Below are 21,731 nucleotides of genomic sequence, written 5' to 3' on the forward strand. Positions count from 1 at the left end.
TTCTTCTTAAAATTGGAGGTGTTAATAATAAAATACACAAGCTCCTAAAAACCTATGTATTTTTGTTAAAGAATCACATGTATCCATCATCCTTCCAATTACATCAACTTTACTTGGATCAAATTTCTTCTCATAAAATCTACACAAATGTCCAACAATAATAACTTCTTATACTCCAAATGTAGATTTTTCTTTCAAAAGTATAAAATGAACTTCTTCAAGTTTATTTAAAATCTTTTCACAATCTTGTATATGATCAACAACATACTTGCAACACCCCTTTTTATCTAAAGTCTCATCTTTTATTCCTTCTTTATATCCTCTGATAGGAACATTATCTATAAAAGATAATTTTTTAAAAATGAAGTCTCTCAATACCTTACTCATTCCATTTATCATATATACAATTGAATGAGTAGCATCTTGTAGAAGAGTACACATTTTAAATAATCTAAGTGGTATTCTCATTGTTGTTAAATCTCTTTTTTCATGTGCAAGTTGAAATTGATCATAGCTTCAATATAAATCACTTATTGAATAAATTTCCCCTCTTTGCAAACGCTTTTGTAAATTCATCTATTAAAGATCTTATACTTATATTTTTAATAGTTATTATATTCACTAGCTACATATCTTGGATAAAATAGAGTAATCTATTTTTTTTAGATATTATAAACCAACGACTAGAATATAGAGTAAAAAAAGGCTCGAAAATCTTCATTTGCATCTTTTCCTTCAATAACTCTGCCAATTTAGATAAATGTATCTTTGGCTCAAAAATTGGCCTTAAGTTCTAAGGCACATGTGGTACCATGAAGATAATTATAGGAATAATAATATTAGGATCTACACATTTTATTTCATGAGGTCCAAAAGCAAATGATTTATCTTATTTTGCAAGCATTTTTTTAAAATATTCAATTTCTTTTGGTAATAAAGAACCATCACATTTAATCTTCAATTTTCAAAACTTTCTTTTATAAACTAATGTTCAATATTTTTTAGATTTTTTAAACATCTTTCTTTTAATACTTCTCTTATTTATTCCATAAAATCTTTTGATAAAGGACTAGCAATAAGTTTTACTTACTTATGTATTGTTTTATATTTTATTTCAACAATCACTTCTGGTACTTCAAAAATTTAAATATAGTATAAACCTCCCTTAAATGAATTTCCATAATCTTATCATTATCTTCTAATCTAATAGATGTAATTAATTCCAAAAAATCCTCAAAGTTATTTTCTTCATAAATACCTAAAATCCTTTCATCATCTTATAATGTTTCTAATTTACATAATTTTTTTTCAATACTACGTATTTTCTTTTTTTCTTTTTAAATCTTCAACTTTCTTAAATATAATACTTCTATTTTTTTAAATGCTAATAAAACTAATATCAAAGGTACCTACATCTTTAAAGAGTATCTCCTCTTTTATATCTCTTATATCTTGCTTTATAATGGTACTTCTTCAAAATCCTCAAATCCTTCAATAATTCTTGGCAATAGCTTCTCCCTCAATCTATTTCAATTTTTTTTCATGATTAGGTGGTATAGTTAGAAATCATACTACTTACTTCACATCTTCACTACGTATCTATGTATAAGCTGAACCGTCATCAAAAACTTTTGTTTCTATCTATATTATTGTAATATAAAGTTGTCCTAAAATCATTGGATACAATGTTGTATCTTGAACAAATAAATGTTAATTTATTGCAACATCTTCAATTCAAATTTTTACATTTGAGCAAGCTCCATATAATTCACCTCGTGTATTATTAGTTGTTTGTATTTCCTATCTATATTCCATATCAATTGGCCATTTTTGCTTCTTCTAAAGATCATTAGATATAAGATTGATCTTAGAACCATAGTCAACTAAAACAACATCCAGTTCTTTTATATTTTCTACTTTCACCAATGCCTTTGTAGTTGCTCTTGCCTAATGCTTTTGAGTATAATTGCTTAAGGCTTCTATTTCTTTATTACTATAAACTTCAAAATATACTCATTGATGATAACTGTTCCTTTCATTTGTTGATTGCTTGCAATCATTATAACCATCTTCTTCATCTTTATATATTCTTATATCAATAGCATGACTCATTCTAGCATTATTGAAGTATCCTTTATAGGTAATTCTTGTGAAGCCACTTCATAAGCTTTGTGGCCTTTAGTCTGGTTCTTAAAAGAATTTCCTTCTTTTATATCTTCAAAATTTCTTATTTTCTTTTCTTCTATTAAGGCTTCATGTTGGCTCTTAGCAATATATGTATAAACTGCAAGAACTTGTAGAAGATCTTTTCAATGTATTGCACCTTGATTTGTAGCTACAGTTCTTAATAATGCTTCTTAAGTTTTTTTTTTTTTTTTTTTTTTTTTTTTTGTATTGTAGAAATAAGCAAAGTTTAAAATCTACTTGATTCTATACATTTGTCAAAGTCATCATCTACTCTAGCACTGGAACTTCTATTTTCTTATGTTGCTATTCCATGTGCTCTTAAATTGTCTTGAATCAATATTCTCATACTTCCTTTGTCAAAATTGATTTGAAAGAGGTCTTTTATATCCTTTAATGTTACCTTTCCATCTTTTTAAAAAATAACTCCTTCTTACACCATATTATCAAATTCATTGTAATCCTTCATAGTATAAAAAACATCATCATACCAAATGCATCTTTGTACATATCCTTGTTTAGAAATAGCTTTCAAATTGATTATAGAAGTCTTTTTTCAAATCTTGCCAATTTGATTTGAAATTCTCACATATCACATATAATTTCTTCAAGTCATATATCTTCTTTTTTAGATGTAGATGTTCGAGATTGAATAATAAGCATTGTTGGTTATGTTTTATGCACTTATATTTTAGGTGCTTGTACTACTCTTAGGATATTAACCCACTCCTTCTTTTTCTTTATTTTTACAAGCAAACTCATAGCATCTTTAATATTTTTCTACTTCAATGTCAATTCTTCATCTTCTATTTTATCTTTAAGTAGCAACTCCAATTTTTCTTGTAATTCTCTATTCGCAGCTTGAAGAAATAACTCAACCTTATTTGGCTCTAATATAAACTTTTCTACTTTTGATAATTAAAAACACTATCTTTTAAACTCTCTCAATAATTTTATTCCTTATAAATTCTTGTTAGACCGCTCAATCTATTCCAAAAATAATTTCTTAGTAATACAATAAATATCTTTTAAGAAATATTTATCTCTTGATGCATGTAAGAAGTTCTCCTATGAATTTCTATAATGCTTCATAATTGATGTAACATGGTTTCTTGTCTCTAATATTATAATAAGTCCAAATAATTCAATCATCTTCTTCTCATAAACTCAATATAATTCCATTTTCCATACATAACATTTCAACTACTTTGAAATATTCCTTCCACTAAGTTGATCAATTTGATTGTCTATTTCTTATGATTCTTTAATCAACAAAGCTTTCTTCCAATCATTGATTTGTTGTTATTGCATAAATAATGAAAAAGCTTGAAACATACTTGCAATGGTTGGATCCATGTACATATCTTGTCTTTTAGAAGAAACTTCACTAGAAGCTCAATTTGAAGCTCTTCACATAGCACTTTCAAAATTCTTGCTCTCATTCTCTATTAAATAAAAATAAACATAATTAAACTCCAATACCTCCTACCTCAAAATTTCACATCAGATTTGCCACTAATATCAAATTATGTGAAGCCTTGTTTGAGAATGCACCAAGCACTTAACTATAGAAGGTAGAAGGAATATTGCAACATTAAAATTCTAATTCTAATATAATCCTAAATAACTCCAATTAAATCTTAATAATATTAATCAAGTTTTAATCAAATCCAAAAAAAAATTCAAAGAAATTACGAAAGAAGCATGAAAAAATCTTAAAGAAAATTTAAAAAAGTATTCAATAAAATCTAAATTATATCTTAAATAAATTTCAACCAAATCTAAAGTTAATCCTAATTAAAATCTTAGTAGTTCTTATTTAAATCTTAAGTCAAATACTAATTAAATTCTAAAAAAATCCTAAATCCTAACTAATTTCTAAATCCTAAATCAAATCCTAATTAAATTAACCTAATCTTGGGATAGTTTAAAACTTTAATATCTATTGATTATACCATTGATCTTGCTTAAGATTTTATACACCTTTTAACAATTAAGTTGGAAATAAGCACACAAAATATAAAGAAGATCAAACTTGCCATATAGAAGATTGAACCTAAATTCTTCTCTGGTAATGGCCAGCCTCCTACTCTAATCTAAATGTTGAAATTTAAGTGCCAATATTCCCTTCTCAAACCATTGAATTGCCTCCAAAATATACTTAAACTATGGAAAATTAAGTTTCATCTCTATACAAAAAAATTAACTTCAATCCAATCAATAAATTGCCAAAGAACTTAAAAATACTCATTGATCTTTAAATTCTAATTTTTGAGACCTCAACTTGCAAAAACCTTTATACAGTTTGATCTAACTATTTGATTGACTTCAAAATTTTTACACATGCTAACAACTAAAACACCAATACATTGCCTAAAATTTACTTATTTATACAACACAAAATTTAAGAAACCCTCAATTGCATATACATAATTTTATTTTTCAAAATCTAATCCAACTAAGAACATTATTAATTTTAAAAAACTTCCAAAAAATGAATATTAATTTGATTGACATAAAATCAATGCTAAAAAATCTCTTTGCAAGTTTTATCTCAAATCTTACTTTTTAATCTCCCAAAAAATCCCAAAGTTGCCATAGATGCATGGTTTTGACCTATAGGGTCTGATTTTGATCCATGTTATTATTTGGTCCTCTTTGGGTATCAATACTTGATAATTTGAGGTAATTTTTATTTGAATCTATTGATAAATTTTTTTTAAACATATCTTTATTAATTATTTATCTTATTTACTTTGATTTGAGGCACTCATGTTCCTACAAAGCAAATAGAAGCTTCTTTTCTAAAAAATAGTATTAAGATTAAATCTTTTATTCTCTTCTTACTATTTATCTTTGTTTTTTTACTACATCTTTCTACTAGTTTCTTCTATAATAATATCCATGTTATTATTTTTCATCATATAGTTGTGCTACTACACAACACCATTGTCATGTTGTAGTTCAACTACCATGTAAAAATAATACACATATATATTTAACATATAATTTATTATATAATGCAATAAGAGCCATATTATTAGAATTAGTTAATTATAAAATATGGTTAGAGCACTACTTTGAATTAGTTAGTTTAAAAGAGTTATTATTGAGGTTGATTTTATATTGATAATAATTTTGTATATTTAGAGCCATCTTTATTAGATATTGGCGACTCTTGAAATCTTGTTTTGTTTTTTTATTTAATATATAGGGCACATATTATCCAAAACTTATTAAAAAAAAAGATTAGAAAAAGATTTTGATATAAAAAGAATAATTAGGCCAACTACATGGATGAATGGAGATGGATGATGAAAATTTCTATTCTTATTAGCCAAAATTTATGTCCAATGGACTTCAAGGAGGCTTGTGAGGTCTCAATTATACTCTAAAATTTAAATTTTTGTTATTTTCCTATTTTATGATAATTAAACATGTTAGATTAGGATTTATATAAGTGGAATTTAGTTTTATAGAATTTTTAGGATTAAAACCCTTGATGGTATAAATCATAGCTTAATTCCTTGAATTAAGTTAATTAAGACGAAAGTGATAAGAGTTAGAAAATTAGAATAGCAACTTAGTTAGTTTAATAATTTAGAGGTTGTTAGTCATTACTATAAGAATTAACTAAAAGCCTATGAGTGCATCTATAATCATTCACATGATTTAGGAGTTGGAATTATAATTCTCTAAAAGATTTAGAAAAGGTAGCAATGGTAATTTTGGATTTCCTTCCAAATTTGACAAATTTAAACGGTAGGGTGGTTCTTCTACTTAATGGGAGTCTTTTTAATGCAATGGTGGCACCGGATTTACCTTGTGGAGTGAAGAAAACAAGATCAGCAACCTCTCCTTCAAAATACAAGAGAAGCAATGAAACTCTCATTTTGAAGAATTTCACAAAAATTGTCAAGATCCTTGTAAGTAAAAACTTCTATGAAAATTATAATTGAGCATGGATTGAGGCATGTGAGTAGTAGATCTTAGCTTAAAAAGGTATTTTGAACACAATAGTGAAGTTAGATTTACAAAAAAATACTTTCTTGATGACTTACAAGAGCCATCAGCCTTGGTAACGAGATTGGCTCTTGGATGAATGAAGGCCGTAGATCTAGATTAGAGATCATAAAAATCAAGGGTGGAGATGTAACCACCCTTCTACGAGCCTCCACTCAATTGTATAAGAGAGGCTTGGTTTTCCAAGCCCTCTCTCTGTCCTCTTTTGGGTGAAGGGCGGAGCCATGCAAAAATTTGGCCAAAATCCTAATCTTAATTTTATTTAGATTTTAATTCTCATTGAGAGCCTTGTGATTGTGTATGTATAGATTTTGCATTGTGAAAGATGGTCATTAAGTTTTAAAATATGTTTCATTGAGGTAGATATTTCTTCGGCCTTTCAAATATCCCAAGGGTTTCAAGGACCTCGGATTTTCTTAAATCAGTCACTCAATTTATGTTGTTTCAATGTGAGATTTTGAAGAGTTGTAGCTTTTATTGTAAGCTTTCCAAAAAGATAAGATTTGCTTGATTTGGAATAAGAAGGAAGTTTTGGTGAATTTTTGAGTTTGAGGGAGTCGACTACCTTTGCAATTTGAATCAATCGAGTTTGGAAAGGAATTTCTCAGTGTCTGGTGATTGGATTTATTAGAAATTTTGGAAGCATCAAGCTTTATAAGCTAAGCTCTGAAAAGCATAAGTTTTGTTGAATTTGAAGACAATCTGAATTTTTAGTGAATTTCTAAGTGAAGAGGGTTGGTCACCGCGGCAGTTTGGATCACTCAACTTCAAAGGAGGAATTCTCACGATTGGATTATTAGATTGCAACAAAGATTGTTGGGTCAAAAGCATCTTCAAGTCAGCCTTGCAACAAGCTAAGAATCATTCAAATTGAAGCCGATTACAAATTTTGGCAAATTTTGGAATAGAAGGGGGTCGCTGCCTTCAATCCTTAAGTGTTGTCAAGGTACCTTAGCTTTCACCTCTCTCACTTTATTTTTACTATCGTCTTCACAGTGACTTGTAACTTCCACATTTCACTTTTTGGCTAATAAATTTTAAGTTTAACTTTTAATCTTTAATATTCTCACTTTAACTTTTAACTTTAATTTTTAATTTTTAACTTTTATATTAAACTTTTAATTTTAGCTTTTCACTTAAATTTTAATCTTAACTTTTAACTTGATTTTTTTACTTAATTTTTTAATTTTAACTTTTAACTTAACCTTTTGATTTTAACTTTTCATTTAACCTTTTAATCTTAATTTTTAACTTTAACTTTTTTTTTAACTTAGTTTTTAACTTAGCTTTTAATTCAAACTTAAGTTTTTATTCTTATGGTCAATTAATAGTAATAACTTAGTTAATTATTTTTATTGTATTTGCAAAGTAAATTTTATTTAATATGTTAATTTAATGTTGGTAACCATTGCTTGGAAGGCCTAAAACTAATTGAATTTTTAATATAAAGATTTAATTTAGTCTAACAATTACACAATTGGGAGCTCTCCAATTCCACCTCTTGGACTTGTTGTGTAGCATAGGTTTCATCAAGTGGTGAAATTTGGCCTCACAAGGCTACTTGAGGCTTTATTGGGAATTAGGATTATTTTTTCATTTGAACTTGGAAGGCTAGAATCAGGAACTTTAGGTTTTTGGCTATAGTAATTGTACAAATTTTGTGTGATTTGGAGTTTTTATAAAAGAGATATAAGCACTTAAAATTAAGGTATTGGTTTTGTACCTACTATCACTCTTTTGGATATAATGCACACATATAAGAAGCAATGAAGGATCAACAACTAGGGTTGAAGAAAGTACTTTTTTGGCTACACTTTTTATATATTGCTTAATGAACTTAAAGCAAGAATAAAAGAGATATAGGAAGTTGAATTTAGCACTTGTAATCTAAAGATAATAAGTAATTTAATTTATTAATAGCTATATTTTAAGCTACATCTTGAGTAATTTGTCAAGATTTTAACTCAAAATTTCTAAAAATATATATCATCATGTTACTAAATTTTACATATAAAATTTTTAGAATTTAAAATTTGGATTTTTGAAATATGGAGTAAATAATATTTAAGTGCTTATAAATTAGGATTTAGAGTATCTACTAGGATTTCTAAGATGCCAAATAATTTATAATAGATTTATAGTTCACTAATTTTGTGATAAAGCTTAAGAATAAATTCTACATTATCTAAAAATTTGAAAGAAATTGAATTGTTGGATTAAGAGATATGAATTTCTAAAGTTTAGAGAAAAAAATCCTTTGTGGGAAAAAAATGTTTTGAAAGGATTTTACTACAAATTAGATATTTTATACAAAATAAAGGATTTTTTAGGAGTGAAAACTTTATATATATGAGAAATATGGAGGTATAGAGTTATGGCAAAATTATGATATAAAGATAAATTTTTGAAAGTAGATTATGGATTTTTTTTAGTTTATTAGAAATCTAACTTACTGACAAATAGATAGTTATGATTTGGTATAAAAAAGAATATTAGGGCATTTTTCGATCCTTTAGAAAGCCTTATATATAAAGCTTTTTAAATATAAAATATTTTTTTAATATTAAAATATCTTTCGATATTATTATATTTATTTGTCCTCTATAATAAAGATATATTACTTATTAGAATTTGGCTAATAAGTTAAAGCTAAATTCTCTATAGCCAAATATCGAATGTATTTTCAGATAGAAAATCACACCATACAAGAATGTACACTTGAAATCTATTACAATACCTAGTAAAGAACTTGTTTTTTCTTCATATCCATTGCCTTGTTTTATAATAGAAGTTTATTTAGAACCAAAAAATCACAAAATCTTAATTTTATTAGATTTAAGAGCCTCAACTTATTTTATACATAAAAACTTTGTCAAAAAAATAAGAAATATCTTTAGTTAAGAAAACCATATCTATGCATGTAGAAATAATAGATGGTTATTTATTATCTTTTGGAAATGTGATCCATGAAATTAGCAATTAGTAGTTATAATAACTTAATATTATTTAATATGATTAAATCTCCTTTAAATCTGATTATTTTAAGATTATCATGACTAAAAAAGTATAGTCTTAAAATAAATAAGATTTCTTGTAATCTTAATTTTTATCATAGATTAATTTAAGATTTTTCTAATCAAGTAAAAGTCCATAAATTTGATACATCCAAATTCTTATTAATAGATACAAGAGATTTTATACATGCTACAAAAAAAGGTCAACTTTTTCTTTATACACCATACCTATTCTCAATAAAAAAAAAAATTTAAATAGCATTCCAATTCAATATTAAAATTATCAAGAGTTTTTTGAGAAAAAAAGTGCAAATATTCTTTTATAACATTGTTACTATGATCATTCCATCAATCTTCAAGAAATAGCTCAATCACCATTTGGACCAATTTAAAGATCATCACAAAAAAAATTGGCTACATCCAAGGAGTATATTAAGAAAATTTAGCTAAGAACTTTGTATGTCATTCTAAATCTGTAACAAGGACTTCTATCTTATTTGTGAAGAAAAAAAATGATTTTTGCACATATATGGACTATCCACAACTCAATAAGGTCACCATATAGAATTGGTATCTTTTATCTTTGATTTTAGGAACTTCTATCATATTAAAAAAAGATTTCTACCAAAATAGATCTTCTCTATTAATGTCACAAATATACTCATGTAAGCCAATAATTACATATATAAATAGATAGAAGTAAGTAAAAGTAGGTAAAAATAACTTAATTCTATAATATTTGGTATGAAAGCTTCTTAGAAGTTTTATGGATGCTGCTTTGATTTTATAGGTGTCTATAATTGACTTTTTGGATTAGAAACATGGTCAACAAGTTGGCCATGTGCCACATATGTTATTAGCTTGAAGACCAAGCTAACTATATGGCCCACACATAGAAAAACTTGCCTTGTAAGTCAAGGCATGTATCCTACAAAGTCAATACATATTGGAGGTCCTATAGAACATCACCACGTAGCTTCTAAATAGATAGTATATATAGAGACAAGAGCGAAGCATTCTTCACTCTTGTCAACTCCTTTCTTGCTTTTACTCTAGTTCCAAGGGTCTCTACTTTTCTTGTCTTTTGGCAATAGCCATTCTAGTTTCTTTCTTAATATACATATCAAGTTATTTCTATTTTGTCATCTTTCTTTGAGAGAAGTCTCACTCGTTTATTTATCTTTATCATGTTCTTGTCATTGACAGATTGACAAGAGTACACTTACAATATCAAAACTTTGTCTAATCTTGATTAAGAGTGGATTACCTCTCTTTCTTGATAAGACATAAGCATATTAGAAGTTGTGGATTACCCTCTTCTAAATTGATATTGTCCTTAGTATTTTCTTTGTTCTCAAGCCCTCTCTTCTATTTGTCTTGAGCGATATTAGACACCTTCTCTTTTCTAAGTATTATCATGGCAGAACTTACTGAAATGAAGAGTGCAATGGCACAAATACAAGAGCAATTGAGGGAGTTAATGCTTGCAATGCATCAACTCAATTTACCACCACAAGGAGCAACAAGATTCACAGGAAGTGAAGATATAGAAATGATTGGAGCTGCTTCAACATCTGTATCAAATCATGTCCCTCATCCTATGGTGGAATGCCGTTCTAATGTTAGAGAATCAAGAATTGCCCTGTCCGAGAAGTTTGATGGCACCAGATCAAAGTTTAGAAGATTTATCAATCAAGTACAACTTGTGATTGAACTTCAACCTCAAAGCTATCCAAGTCCACAATCGCAAGTTAGATTCATTGATACGCTTCTTTCAGATTTAGCATTATCATAATTTTCATCTTTTCTTGAATGACGAGATCCAATATTAGAAAATATAGAGGCTTTTTTGGCAAAATTTCGATCTATGTATGGAAAACATGATACAATTCATGTTGCAATCAATAAGATCCGTATTTTACGACAAGACAATCAATCAGTAACGTTGTATGCTTCACAATTTCGATAACTTGTAATTGATATCAAGTACGATGATGCTGCATTTATTAGTCAATTTCTCTATGGATTATAATATGAAGTAAAAAAATTAATGCTCAACTTACATGATCCTCAAACATTGAGTCAAGCAATTGACTTTGATGTGAAGTGCGACAATTACCTTTTTGAATTTCGATTTGAGAACCGTACAAGTCGACCTCAACGTAAGTATAATTCAATAGCAACACCAATATCTCTTCAATACATACATTCGAAAGTAGAGGACATACAAATTGATGCAATACGTTTCAAACCTCTTACTGAGCAAGAAAAGACTCATCGTCATCAAGAAGGATTGTGCTTATATTGTGGAGAACCTAAACACACTGCTCAACATTGTCCTAAGAAGCGACGCAACCATAAAATGAAGAGTATGACTATCAAAAGAGATAGTATGTCAAAAAACAAATTTGTCCAGCTATAATAAGGACCTTGCCGTTGGAACCTTGTATAATGCCTAGTGAAGGTCCTATTGTAGAATAAGTAGTTATTTGCTGAATTGTAGATACTTAGTTTATAGTGTAAACAGGGATAGATGACTGTTGAAAAGATAGTTCAGTAGGTAAAATGGATGAATAGTTAGGAAAAGCAGTTTTCATTAGAGATGTAGCAGTTGGTATCTCGTGGTAGCATAAGGAGGATGGGAGAGAGGAAGTAAGGGCCAGACTGTGATAGTGTGAGCCGGGGTAAGCTTAGTGCTACCTCTTTTCTTTTGTTTGTTATTTTCTTTGAATAAGAAGATTAAGAGTTTCTGAATATTGTGAAAGTAAATTATGGAATGGAAGTATGATTGTTATTAAATGGGAAGAAGAAAGATTGAATGCTGAAATCTGATTGTAGTTCAGCAGAGAGAATGAATCTGTATTTGTGTGAAACACTGTAATGTGAAGGCAATTAATGGTGAAGAACTCCAGAATTTGGATTATAATATGATTATGTCCTGTCATTTAGGATAGTGCGGGATTAAATGTTCTTGTTATCAATGATGGTAGAATATTATTAGGAAGTGGAAAGCATTGTAGTGTTTCCTGGGTGTTTTAAGTAGTGCGGAATACAGTTAATTGTGTGACCCTAATGTGTAAGCTCATGCGATATTCTTTCCCTGTGTTCGAATTTCCCTATACAGGTTTACTTTGATTAGATTAGTTAGAGTAAGTAAAACGACAATCACATTTTAGCGCCGTTGCTGGGGAAATTGATAATAGCATGGAGTGTTAGGTATTAACTACCGGTTGAAGTAGATGGAAAATAGGTAACAGTCGCAGAAGAATATAATGAAAGAGTATAGTTATTAAGAATGAGAACTAAACAGTAAAGAAAATACGGCAGTCAAGAGAAAGAATAGAGAGATCGCAAGCAAGAAATTTGTTGCGAAACGAGCAACAAAGAAAGTTAAAAAGGAATCATAGACAAAGCTGGATTAAGCCATGGTTGCATGCCTGTCGTCATATTCGAGCATACCCAGAAGCTAATCGACATCTAATATTTCAAAAGTATATACCGTTAGAGAAATTGCCAAGAGCACTTGCGGAAAATTTGGTCAATAGGCCAGGGTTTCTTCTAAGACCGTTAACTAAGAGTGGGGGAATCACAGAAGAGTTGGGTACTCTATTAGGTACGTTTCCAATAGCAAAAACTGCCGATTCCGTCAAAACTGGTTCCATAGAGTGGCATAAATTATTGGTCAATAAGGGCCAATTCAGTGTGTTTTAAAATCCGTCATTCTTACCTCCTATTCAACCAATAAACTTGTTTAAGGATAATAATAGTAAATTGAGTAAGGTGGAAAGTTCAGAAAATATATTTGAGAGAGACGCAAACTATATTAACAAACGATTAAGTATCACATTGTCAAATTCAATGATGACGAGAGGTCCAGCGGTTCCCATAGCAGTACAAATGGGTACTGTGAGTGATCGCACAACTAGCATGGCTCCATTACCTACCTTTAGGGGCTTTCCGGGTGCAGATCCAAATCAACATTTGTCGCAGTTTTTGATAGCATGTGTTGCCAATAATGGGAGAATCGAGGATATTTGGTTACAATGGTTGCCAGCAACCTTAAAGGATATGGCGTTTGAATGGTATAACCGTCAATCAATTGGTCAATTTTCGAACTGGGAAGCATTGAAGAATGCATTTTTGACCCATTTTCGACCAATTGATTTTGAAGACCGTCTTGGAGGAAGGTTAATGAACAGCAAAATGATCCTAAGAGAGGTGGTGGAATCGTACTATGGCCGAGCGGCTGATATACTTAATAAGTGGCAGAACCACTAAATGTCGGAGGCATTTATATTATCTATATTAATAAATGGTTTACACCCACCAGAGCTAAAAATGTTTATAAAAGAAGCTCAACCAGTTACGGTATCAACATCCCTTGATAGACCCAAGGTTTGGGAGGAATGCCATTATGATCAGTTTTTAACTGCGAGTGCCACAATGATACCAGTTCAAAGCAATTATCAATATCCGGCTTTCAACGGATCAGTGGATAGTTATCTACAGATGATCGAAACAGTAGCCCATTCAAGTGCCAATACTCAGGGGCCAGTTAATGTTACCCCATTGCAAGCTTTACCACTGCAAGTCACAACAGCGTTGTCGTATTACGTGTTGTCTTGTTGGGGAATACACTGGGTATCTGGCTGTGGAAGGTATAGTTGTTTTTGCAAATAACAAAGAAACCCTAATAGATTTTATCCATGTATGAAGAATATAATTGAAATATCAATTTCCAAGTATTTAAAAACACTCCTCATAGTCATTTTAACCATACAATATTCCAATTGCTTTATTTCTTTTATAATTAAGTTGTTTTTTTTTTTCTTAACAAGCCCTAATCCTAGCCAGTGAGCTTTGACAAGCTGTAACTTTTGATCTAATTGTCCACTTAGTGTGAAATTTTGCACCCAAATACCAGTATAAGCCTTCTATATGCTCAAAAAATTTCAACCCAACCCAACTTACAGATTGCAAGAAAACGCCCAAAAACCGCACTGATGACACTCGGCCGCAACCTTGAAATTTGATGTAGAAACTCCAGAAGTGATTTCTCCTTTGTCAACCATTAACTCCAGCTCAAAATTGAATAGCTGCTATCTCCAAATCTTCTATTATTAAGCCAAAAATTACGTCGATCCAACTAGTAGATCTTTAGATATCACAGAAACCCTATCCAACCCTAGACTGCCAACTTCCGACAACCCTTTGTACTAAAACCCATATATCTCTTGATTGCCTCATTGGATTAACACAAATTTTTGTATACACTTAGCACACCCAACTATCTAGACAATACCAAATTTTGACCCATAGATGCTACATGACTTGCACAAACTGATTGAGAATGCAAACCATCAATGTTTTATATAAAATCCGAAACACCAAAATAAACACTGACTTTGAGCAGCGATTGCTCTCCCCTCACAAATCCTAATGAAATCAAACTAGTGATCTTGAAAAGAGCTTGAAGCTAGCTCTTTGATCCAAAAAAAACCCGATCTGAAAAAAAAAACCCCCCCTCATTTCTTAACCTTCCTCTTCTTTAACCCTAATTCTTCCCTCTTTCAAATCCTAGCCTCTGAATTTCTTCAATCTTCCGTCTTGGATCCGGAATTGGCTCTTGCCATCAGAGCTTTTTCCTTCGTTTTTACCTTTAAGAGATCCTTTTACCGAAAACAACATTCCCTGAAACGGCACAGAGAATAGGACAGCCTGAAACAAAATCGAAACCCCGTAATCAGGACCACATTGAGTCGCCTGACCAATTCAGGTCTCATATTGGCTAAGAGTCCAGTAGTAAGACCCGGATGTTCCCGTAATTGGATCAAATTGGTCCTTCGCATCAGATTGGCTGATGCCCGTAGTAAGACCTAGATTTTTCCATAATTAGACTGCATTGGGTTGCCCGACCAATTCAGGTCTCATATTAGGTAAGAGGACCCGGATTGGATTCTTGAAATTAGATCCAATTGGCTCTTCGAACCAGGCTCACCCGTCGTGTGAATTGGTCCTTTCCCTTCCTGCTGACTCTTGTTATTGGAATCAAATGGAGCATTTCAGTATGCCCCGGCTGACTGTAACGGGGTGACTGAACCTAGCCTCTCAGTATTTGCACCGGAATTGGTCGTTGCTCCCAATATTCGAGGTAACTGAACATTAATAAAAGTCCTCTTTCTTTATATTTTCACAGTATACTCGTGTTACAACATGACAGCGTATGTTCCATATTTTCCATATCAAACATAAGAGTCAACTTTGGCAGAAAAACAAATAATACCAGCTTCAAAAGATTCCAATGAAGCCTTGTTATTGAACTTGACAAAGAAAATGGAGGAAATGGCCGTTAATATGGCCAAAGATAAGGAGAAGAGGCAAAAGCCAACCAATACTAGGACCAATGTATGGTGCAGTAATTATCAGGGCCACGATCATTTGGTAACGGAATGCCCGTCACCTTCACAAGTGTTGGGTAAATGTACATTTTGTGGAGGCAAGCACTTAACCACTAATTGTTGGAATTTGCAAAGACAACAATAATTCAGTAATCCGACCATGATTCCACCAACTCCATGGGATGTCAATCAAGTTCAAACAGGAAATACGTTTGGATGGCATGGAAATCGATCTAACCGACAAAATCGAGCAGTCAATCATTTTCAGAATTCCACTTATAATCAGGGATTTGTATCAAATCCTCAGAACTATGGTAAAGAGCAGCATGGGTATCAGCCATATGCTCCATCGATGCCATTGAATTAAGTACAACCGGGACAACCATGATCGTTTTCTCAACCTACATGGAACAAACCTAGTAGGTATATACTGGTGGAGACACCCAATATGCCTGATGAAGGTGCAAAAAGGCCATTGCATTATTTTTGTTGTAGACAGATTGGTCATTATGCCAATGAATGTCTCAATCCAAGAGCCAGTGACGATTATGTGCCAGTTTGTGGAAATTACAAGCAGTCAGGGCATACGTATCAGCAATGTAATGCTCCATTCAATTTCAATAATCGGGATCAGCAGATCTAGAGTCCAGGAAAAATGGAGGGGATAAATCTAGGTCCTCAAGACTCTCCAGTAAATTGGGTGGAATGTGTCCATATCGTTCTTACTAGGAGTCAGCAAAAAAAGAAAGGCCCAATTAAACATTTGGAAGATCCTAAAGCGAAGGGCCAATCACGCCCAATTACCGATCCATGCCATTCAGGTCCTGACATTAGAAAAGTCTTGAGCCCTCATTTGGTTGCGAAGCCCAATGAGGTCCCAATTACGGAGTCTTCAGTTCCGTCTCGAGCCGATCTGTTCCCACCGCAGTTCCAAGAAGCCTCATACCCGTTGAAAGATCTCCTTGGGAAAGATAGTCCCAAAGAAGCTGAAGCTGCTGTTCCAATTCCAAGTCCAGGGCGGCAGAATAATTTACCTCACCGAGTTAAACTCAAATCCATGAAACGGAAGAGGGCATTGAGAATTACACTAAATATGAAATCCAACGATATTTTAAAGGATTTGGACGCTATTCGGCCTTCAATTTCTATGAAGCAACTTCTAGCAGTCGCACTAGAGTATCGTTCCACGTTGAATTCATCCCTAACAAGACATCGGCATCATAATATGAAAGTTTGTGAAGTTAGTTTGAACCGTGATCTAGGTGCACCAACCATTGATGTTTCGATTGATGGTGTTCTGATCTCTGGCGTCCAGGTAGATGGAGGTTCCAGTGTCAATTTAATGAATGCCGATACAATGGATGCTTTAGATCTGGAACAATTAGTCCCCACGACATTGGTATTACGGATGACAGATCATAGCCGAGTTAAGCCAATGGATATTTTACGGAGTGTTCAAACTATAATTGCAGGTATTGCATATGAAATTGACTACATTGTCTTTCACTTACAATGTTTGACTTTATCGTACCCTATTTTATTGGGACGACCTTGGCTGTATCAAGCAAAGGCCAAGAACGATTGGGGTCGAGGTACTTTGACAATTGGTAAGGGCGTAGATAAAATGGTGTTACAAATGTATCCAGTACGCTATCACGGGGAGTCTCAGTTGCCAGTATCTGAATTGATGTCGGACGAAGAGCTTAGCTCCGAGGATGACACAGAAGTTCCGAGTACGCAGGCCAATGTGGAGGCAGCACAGCACCTTGAGGTGGTGTACCAATGTGGAGGTCCGGGGGAGTACTTGATATACCCGAAGGATTCGAAAAACTCTGCTTATGTTAGTATTGACTGAAAACCTTGGTACCATGTGCACTATATTAGTGCCCTCGAGACAAAATTCGTTACTTCGCATATGTCGGACATACCGAGTAACTTTAAATCACTGCGGAAATTAAAACAAAGTATTGTTGCTAAACTTGTATGTCAAACTATTAACTTAGCGACTACGGCCGAATCTCGGCTAATTAAGGTCTACGAAGGTATTAAGGAACAAGAGTTGACCTGTTAGACAGACTTTTTCTTACATCATAAATCCACTTTTTCTTGGACTTATGATGATCTACAAGGTATCTCCGCTGATGTCTGTAAACATCGTATCATATTAGAAGAAAACGCTAAACTGGTATGCCAGAGGCAACATCGCCTTAATCCTAAATATTCCCTTATGGTGAAGGAAGAATTGGACAAGCTTCTTGCAGTGGGTTTCATTTACCCGGTACCAAATAGTGAGTGGGTTTTTTCAATTGTGATGGTGCCAAAAAAGAACGAAAAAATCTAAATTTGTCAAGATTTCAGGAAACTTAATGTAGCCACCAAGAAAGATTACTTTCTGTTACCATTCACGAATAGTATATTGGACGCCATCACTAGTCACGAATGCTATTCATTTCTCGATGGTTTCTCCGGGTATAATCAAGTTCAAATTGCAAAAGAAGACCAACTCAAGACAACCTTTACTACGGATTGGGGCACATTTCCTTATCGCGTGATGCCTTTTGGATTATGTAACGCCCCAGCCACGTTCCAAGGCGTGATGACTCAGGCTTTTCAAGACTATCTCCGGATATTTATGGAGATCTTTTTAGATGACTTTTGTTCATTCAGTACCAAACAAGATCATCTTCATTGTTTAGGCAAATATTTGGCTCAGTGTGCCAAATTTGGAATATCGTTGAATTCAGAGAAGTGCCAATTTGGTGTTCCGTCTGGAAAATTATTGGACCCTATTGTTTCCAATCGTGGTATTGCTACGGATCCTGACAAAGTGTAGCATATCATGAACTTGCCCAAATCGGAGACAGTCTCCGGTGTTCGAGGGTTCGTTGGTTATGTCAGTTATTATCGACGATTTATAAGTTTGTTTGCGGTTATTTGTCAACCTTTAATGAACTTACTGAAGAAACCTTCGTCCAATGGTACTAGTCCCCTCTGGACCAAGGAGTGTACCGTAGCCTTCGAGGTCTTAAAGTCAAAATTGGTCTGTGCACCAATATTGGTGGCTCCTTCTTGGACAAAGCCATTTCATGTGTATGTTGATGCATCCAATACTGCTATTGGCTCGGTGTTAAGCCAGAAAGATGATAAGAGATTAGATCATTCCATATATTATGCCAATCGACAATTAGTGGCTGCCGAACGCAACTATACTACTACTGAACGAGAGGCTTTGGGTATGATATACTCGGTTCAAAAATTTCGACACTATTTGCTTGGATATCCGTTTGTATTTTATGTGGATCATGATGCTCTCAAATATCTGATTAATAAGCCTCAATTGAGTGGGCGCATTGCTCGCTGGGTCTTACTCCTCCAGGAGTTCAATTTTACGGTGGTTGTCAGACCTGGGAAGCAACATACGAACGCGGATCATTTATCCCGGTTGTCTAATATTCTCGGCAACGAGCTTGTTTCCGATGATCTCCCCGACACCGCATTATTTGTGGTGGATGTGATATCCCTCAAGTATAGCAAAATTATTCAGTTTCTGACCTTCCATACTTTTCCGCCGACTTTCACGGACAAGCTTAAGAAGCGCCTTATTCTGAAGAGTGCCCCATACACGATGATTTGTGATGCTTTGTATAAACAAGGCCGAGATGGTCTTTTACGATGCTGTATCTTTCCTAGTGAAGTACAGTCGATACTTACCGGTTGTCATTTGGATAGTTGTGGTGGTCATTTTGCGGGAGACAGCACTGCTCGCAAGGCTTTAATGGCTGGATATTGATGGCCTACAATGTTTTCTGATGCCCACCAGTTTGTTCGCCGTTGTGATCTTTGTCAACGAATTGGTCGACCTATGGGTACTTCCGCCATGCCGTTAGTACCAATCTTGGCCCAGGTTCCGTTTGAAAAATGGGGTATTGATTTTGTTGGTCCCATTGCACATGCATCAAAACCTGGTCAAAAGCAGTATATCTTAGTCGCCACAGATTATGTCACCAAATGGGCAGAGGCGATTGCTACCCGCATCGATAATGCCAGTACGGTGGCAACTTTTCTGTATGAGAATATTATCACTCGCTTTAGGTGTGCCAAGGAATTAGTCAGCAATCGAGGCACCCATTTCATCAATGCTACCATCGCCGCTGTCATACTACGTGCTTTCCTGCTCGAGAATACGTCGGGCATCTGGCTGTAGAAGGTAGTATGGAGATTCATCGATAGTCAAGCAGTCTATCAGTTTTGACTGCTGGAATATAAACGACTGCAACAATGTACTGTAAATCTATACGGATGCTCTTCAACTGCTTATCGAAGTCCTTTTTACCCCAGCCGGTAGGTCTCTAGACGTTACAGAGAACCCCGAACAACCCAAACTGTTAATCTTCAATACCGCTTTGTACTTACGATCTTGTATCCACTGACTGTCTTGTTAGATTAACCCAATAAATTTCATTCACTTCGCATACTCAATCCTATAGACGCCCTTTAAATCCTTCAATCACAGACGTAACTCGATTTCACAAAACAGTCAAGAGTATTCAAACCCACTTCATTAAAAATCTCGATTCACCATTACAATACTGACTTCAGCAGCGATTGCCTCAGCCTTCCCAAAACTCTACGAAGAAGAAAAATCCAAATTCTCTGTCTTTCCTTCCCCGACCCGAAGCATGAAGCTCCTCTCTCTAATCCCTTTGATCTTCAAAAACCTCCAATGAAAACCGAACTAGTAACCTTGCAAAAGCTTGAAAACTAGCTCCCCCCGATTCCCAGAGAAAAAAAAAAAAAAAAACCCCTCTTCAAAACTATATCCCCCCTAACCTTATCCTCTGAATTTCTTCAATCTTCCATCTTAGATCCAAAATTGGCTCCTACCGTCAAGCTTGGATCCAAAATTGGCTCTTGCCGTTAGAGCTTTCTCCTCCGTTTTTACCTTTAAGAAATCCATTTACCGAAAACAACGTTCCCTAAAACGGCACAGAGAACAGGACAGCCTGAAACAGAATCGAACTCCGTAATCGAGACAACATTGAGTCGTCCGACCAATTCAGGTCTCATATTGGATAAGAGTCCAGTAGTAACCTGGATGTTCCCGTAACTGGGTCAAATTTGTCCTCGCGTCAGATTGGCTAAGACCCGTAGTAAGACCTGGATTTCTCGTAATTAGACTGCATTGGGTTGACCGGCCAATTCAGGTCTCATATTGGATAAGAGGACCCCGATTGGATTCTCAAAATTGGATCCAATTGGCTCTTCGAACCCGTCGTGTGAATTGGTCCTTCTCTTCCTGCTGACTCCCGTTATTGGAATCGAATGGAGCATTTCAGTATGCCCCGACTGACTGTAACGGAGTGACTGAACCTGACCACTCAGTATTTGCACTGGAGTTGGTCGATGCTTCCAATATTCGAGGTAACTGAATATTAATAAAATTCCCCTTTCTTTTTATTTTCACTATATACTCGTGTTACAACACGACATCCACCCCCTCTGAACCTGTGCATCCTCCGGTATGCACCAATTTATCCAATTGCTGTTTGATTGAGAATATATCCTCTACGTATTTGTCCAGTTTGTCTTCGTCACCTTCATTATCCAAATCACTTTCATCTTCTTGCTGCGGAATCTCTATACCTTTATTAAGGTCTTCCATATTCATCTCTGCGTGTCTTCGTTTAAATATTTTTACTCGCTTCCCTGCAATTGGTATTTTCAATTTTGTACCATCTAACTCCCGTAACGAGTAAGTCGCATTATCATGAACTGTTGTTACCACATATGGTCCAAACCAACGTTTTGAAAATTTTCGCAAAGTACTATGTTGATTATCCAGACTATTGTCATAAACAAGTACCCAGTCACCTTCCTCGATTGCTTTTGGTCTCAATCGATGTTGCTTATCGAATCGCGCCTTGTTTTGTAACCTTGCTCTTTTTAATCTTCCCAATGCTATCTGGACATCTTTCGTTCTTTGCTCCAATTGTCGAATCCTAATAGCCAGAAGTTCTTCTCTTGTCAATCCATCTTCCCATGGTAGCATACTCCAAGTAAGTACCTTTTCTTCAATCGGCATAATTGGTTTTTGACCTGTCATAAGTTCTAC

This window comes from Physcomitrium patens, chromosome 26 (genome assembly GCF_059467195.1).
Source record: "Physcomitrium patens ecotype Gransden chromosome 26, ASM5946719v1, whole genome shotgun sequence".
NCBI lineage: Eukaryota > Viridiplantae > Streptophyta > Bryopsida > Funariales > Funariaceae > Physcomitrium > Physcomitrium patens.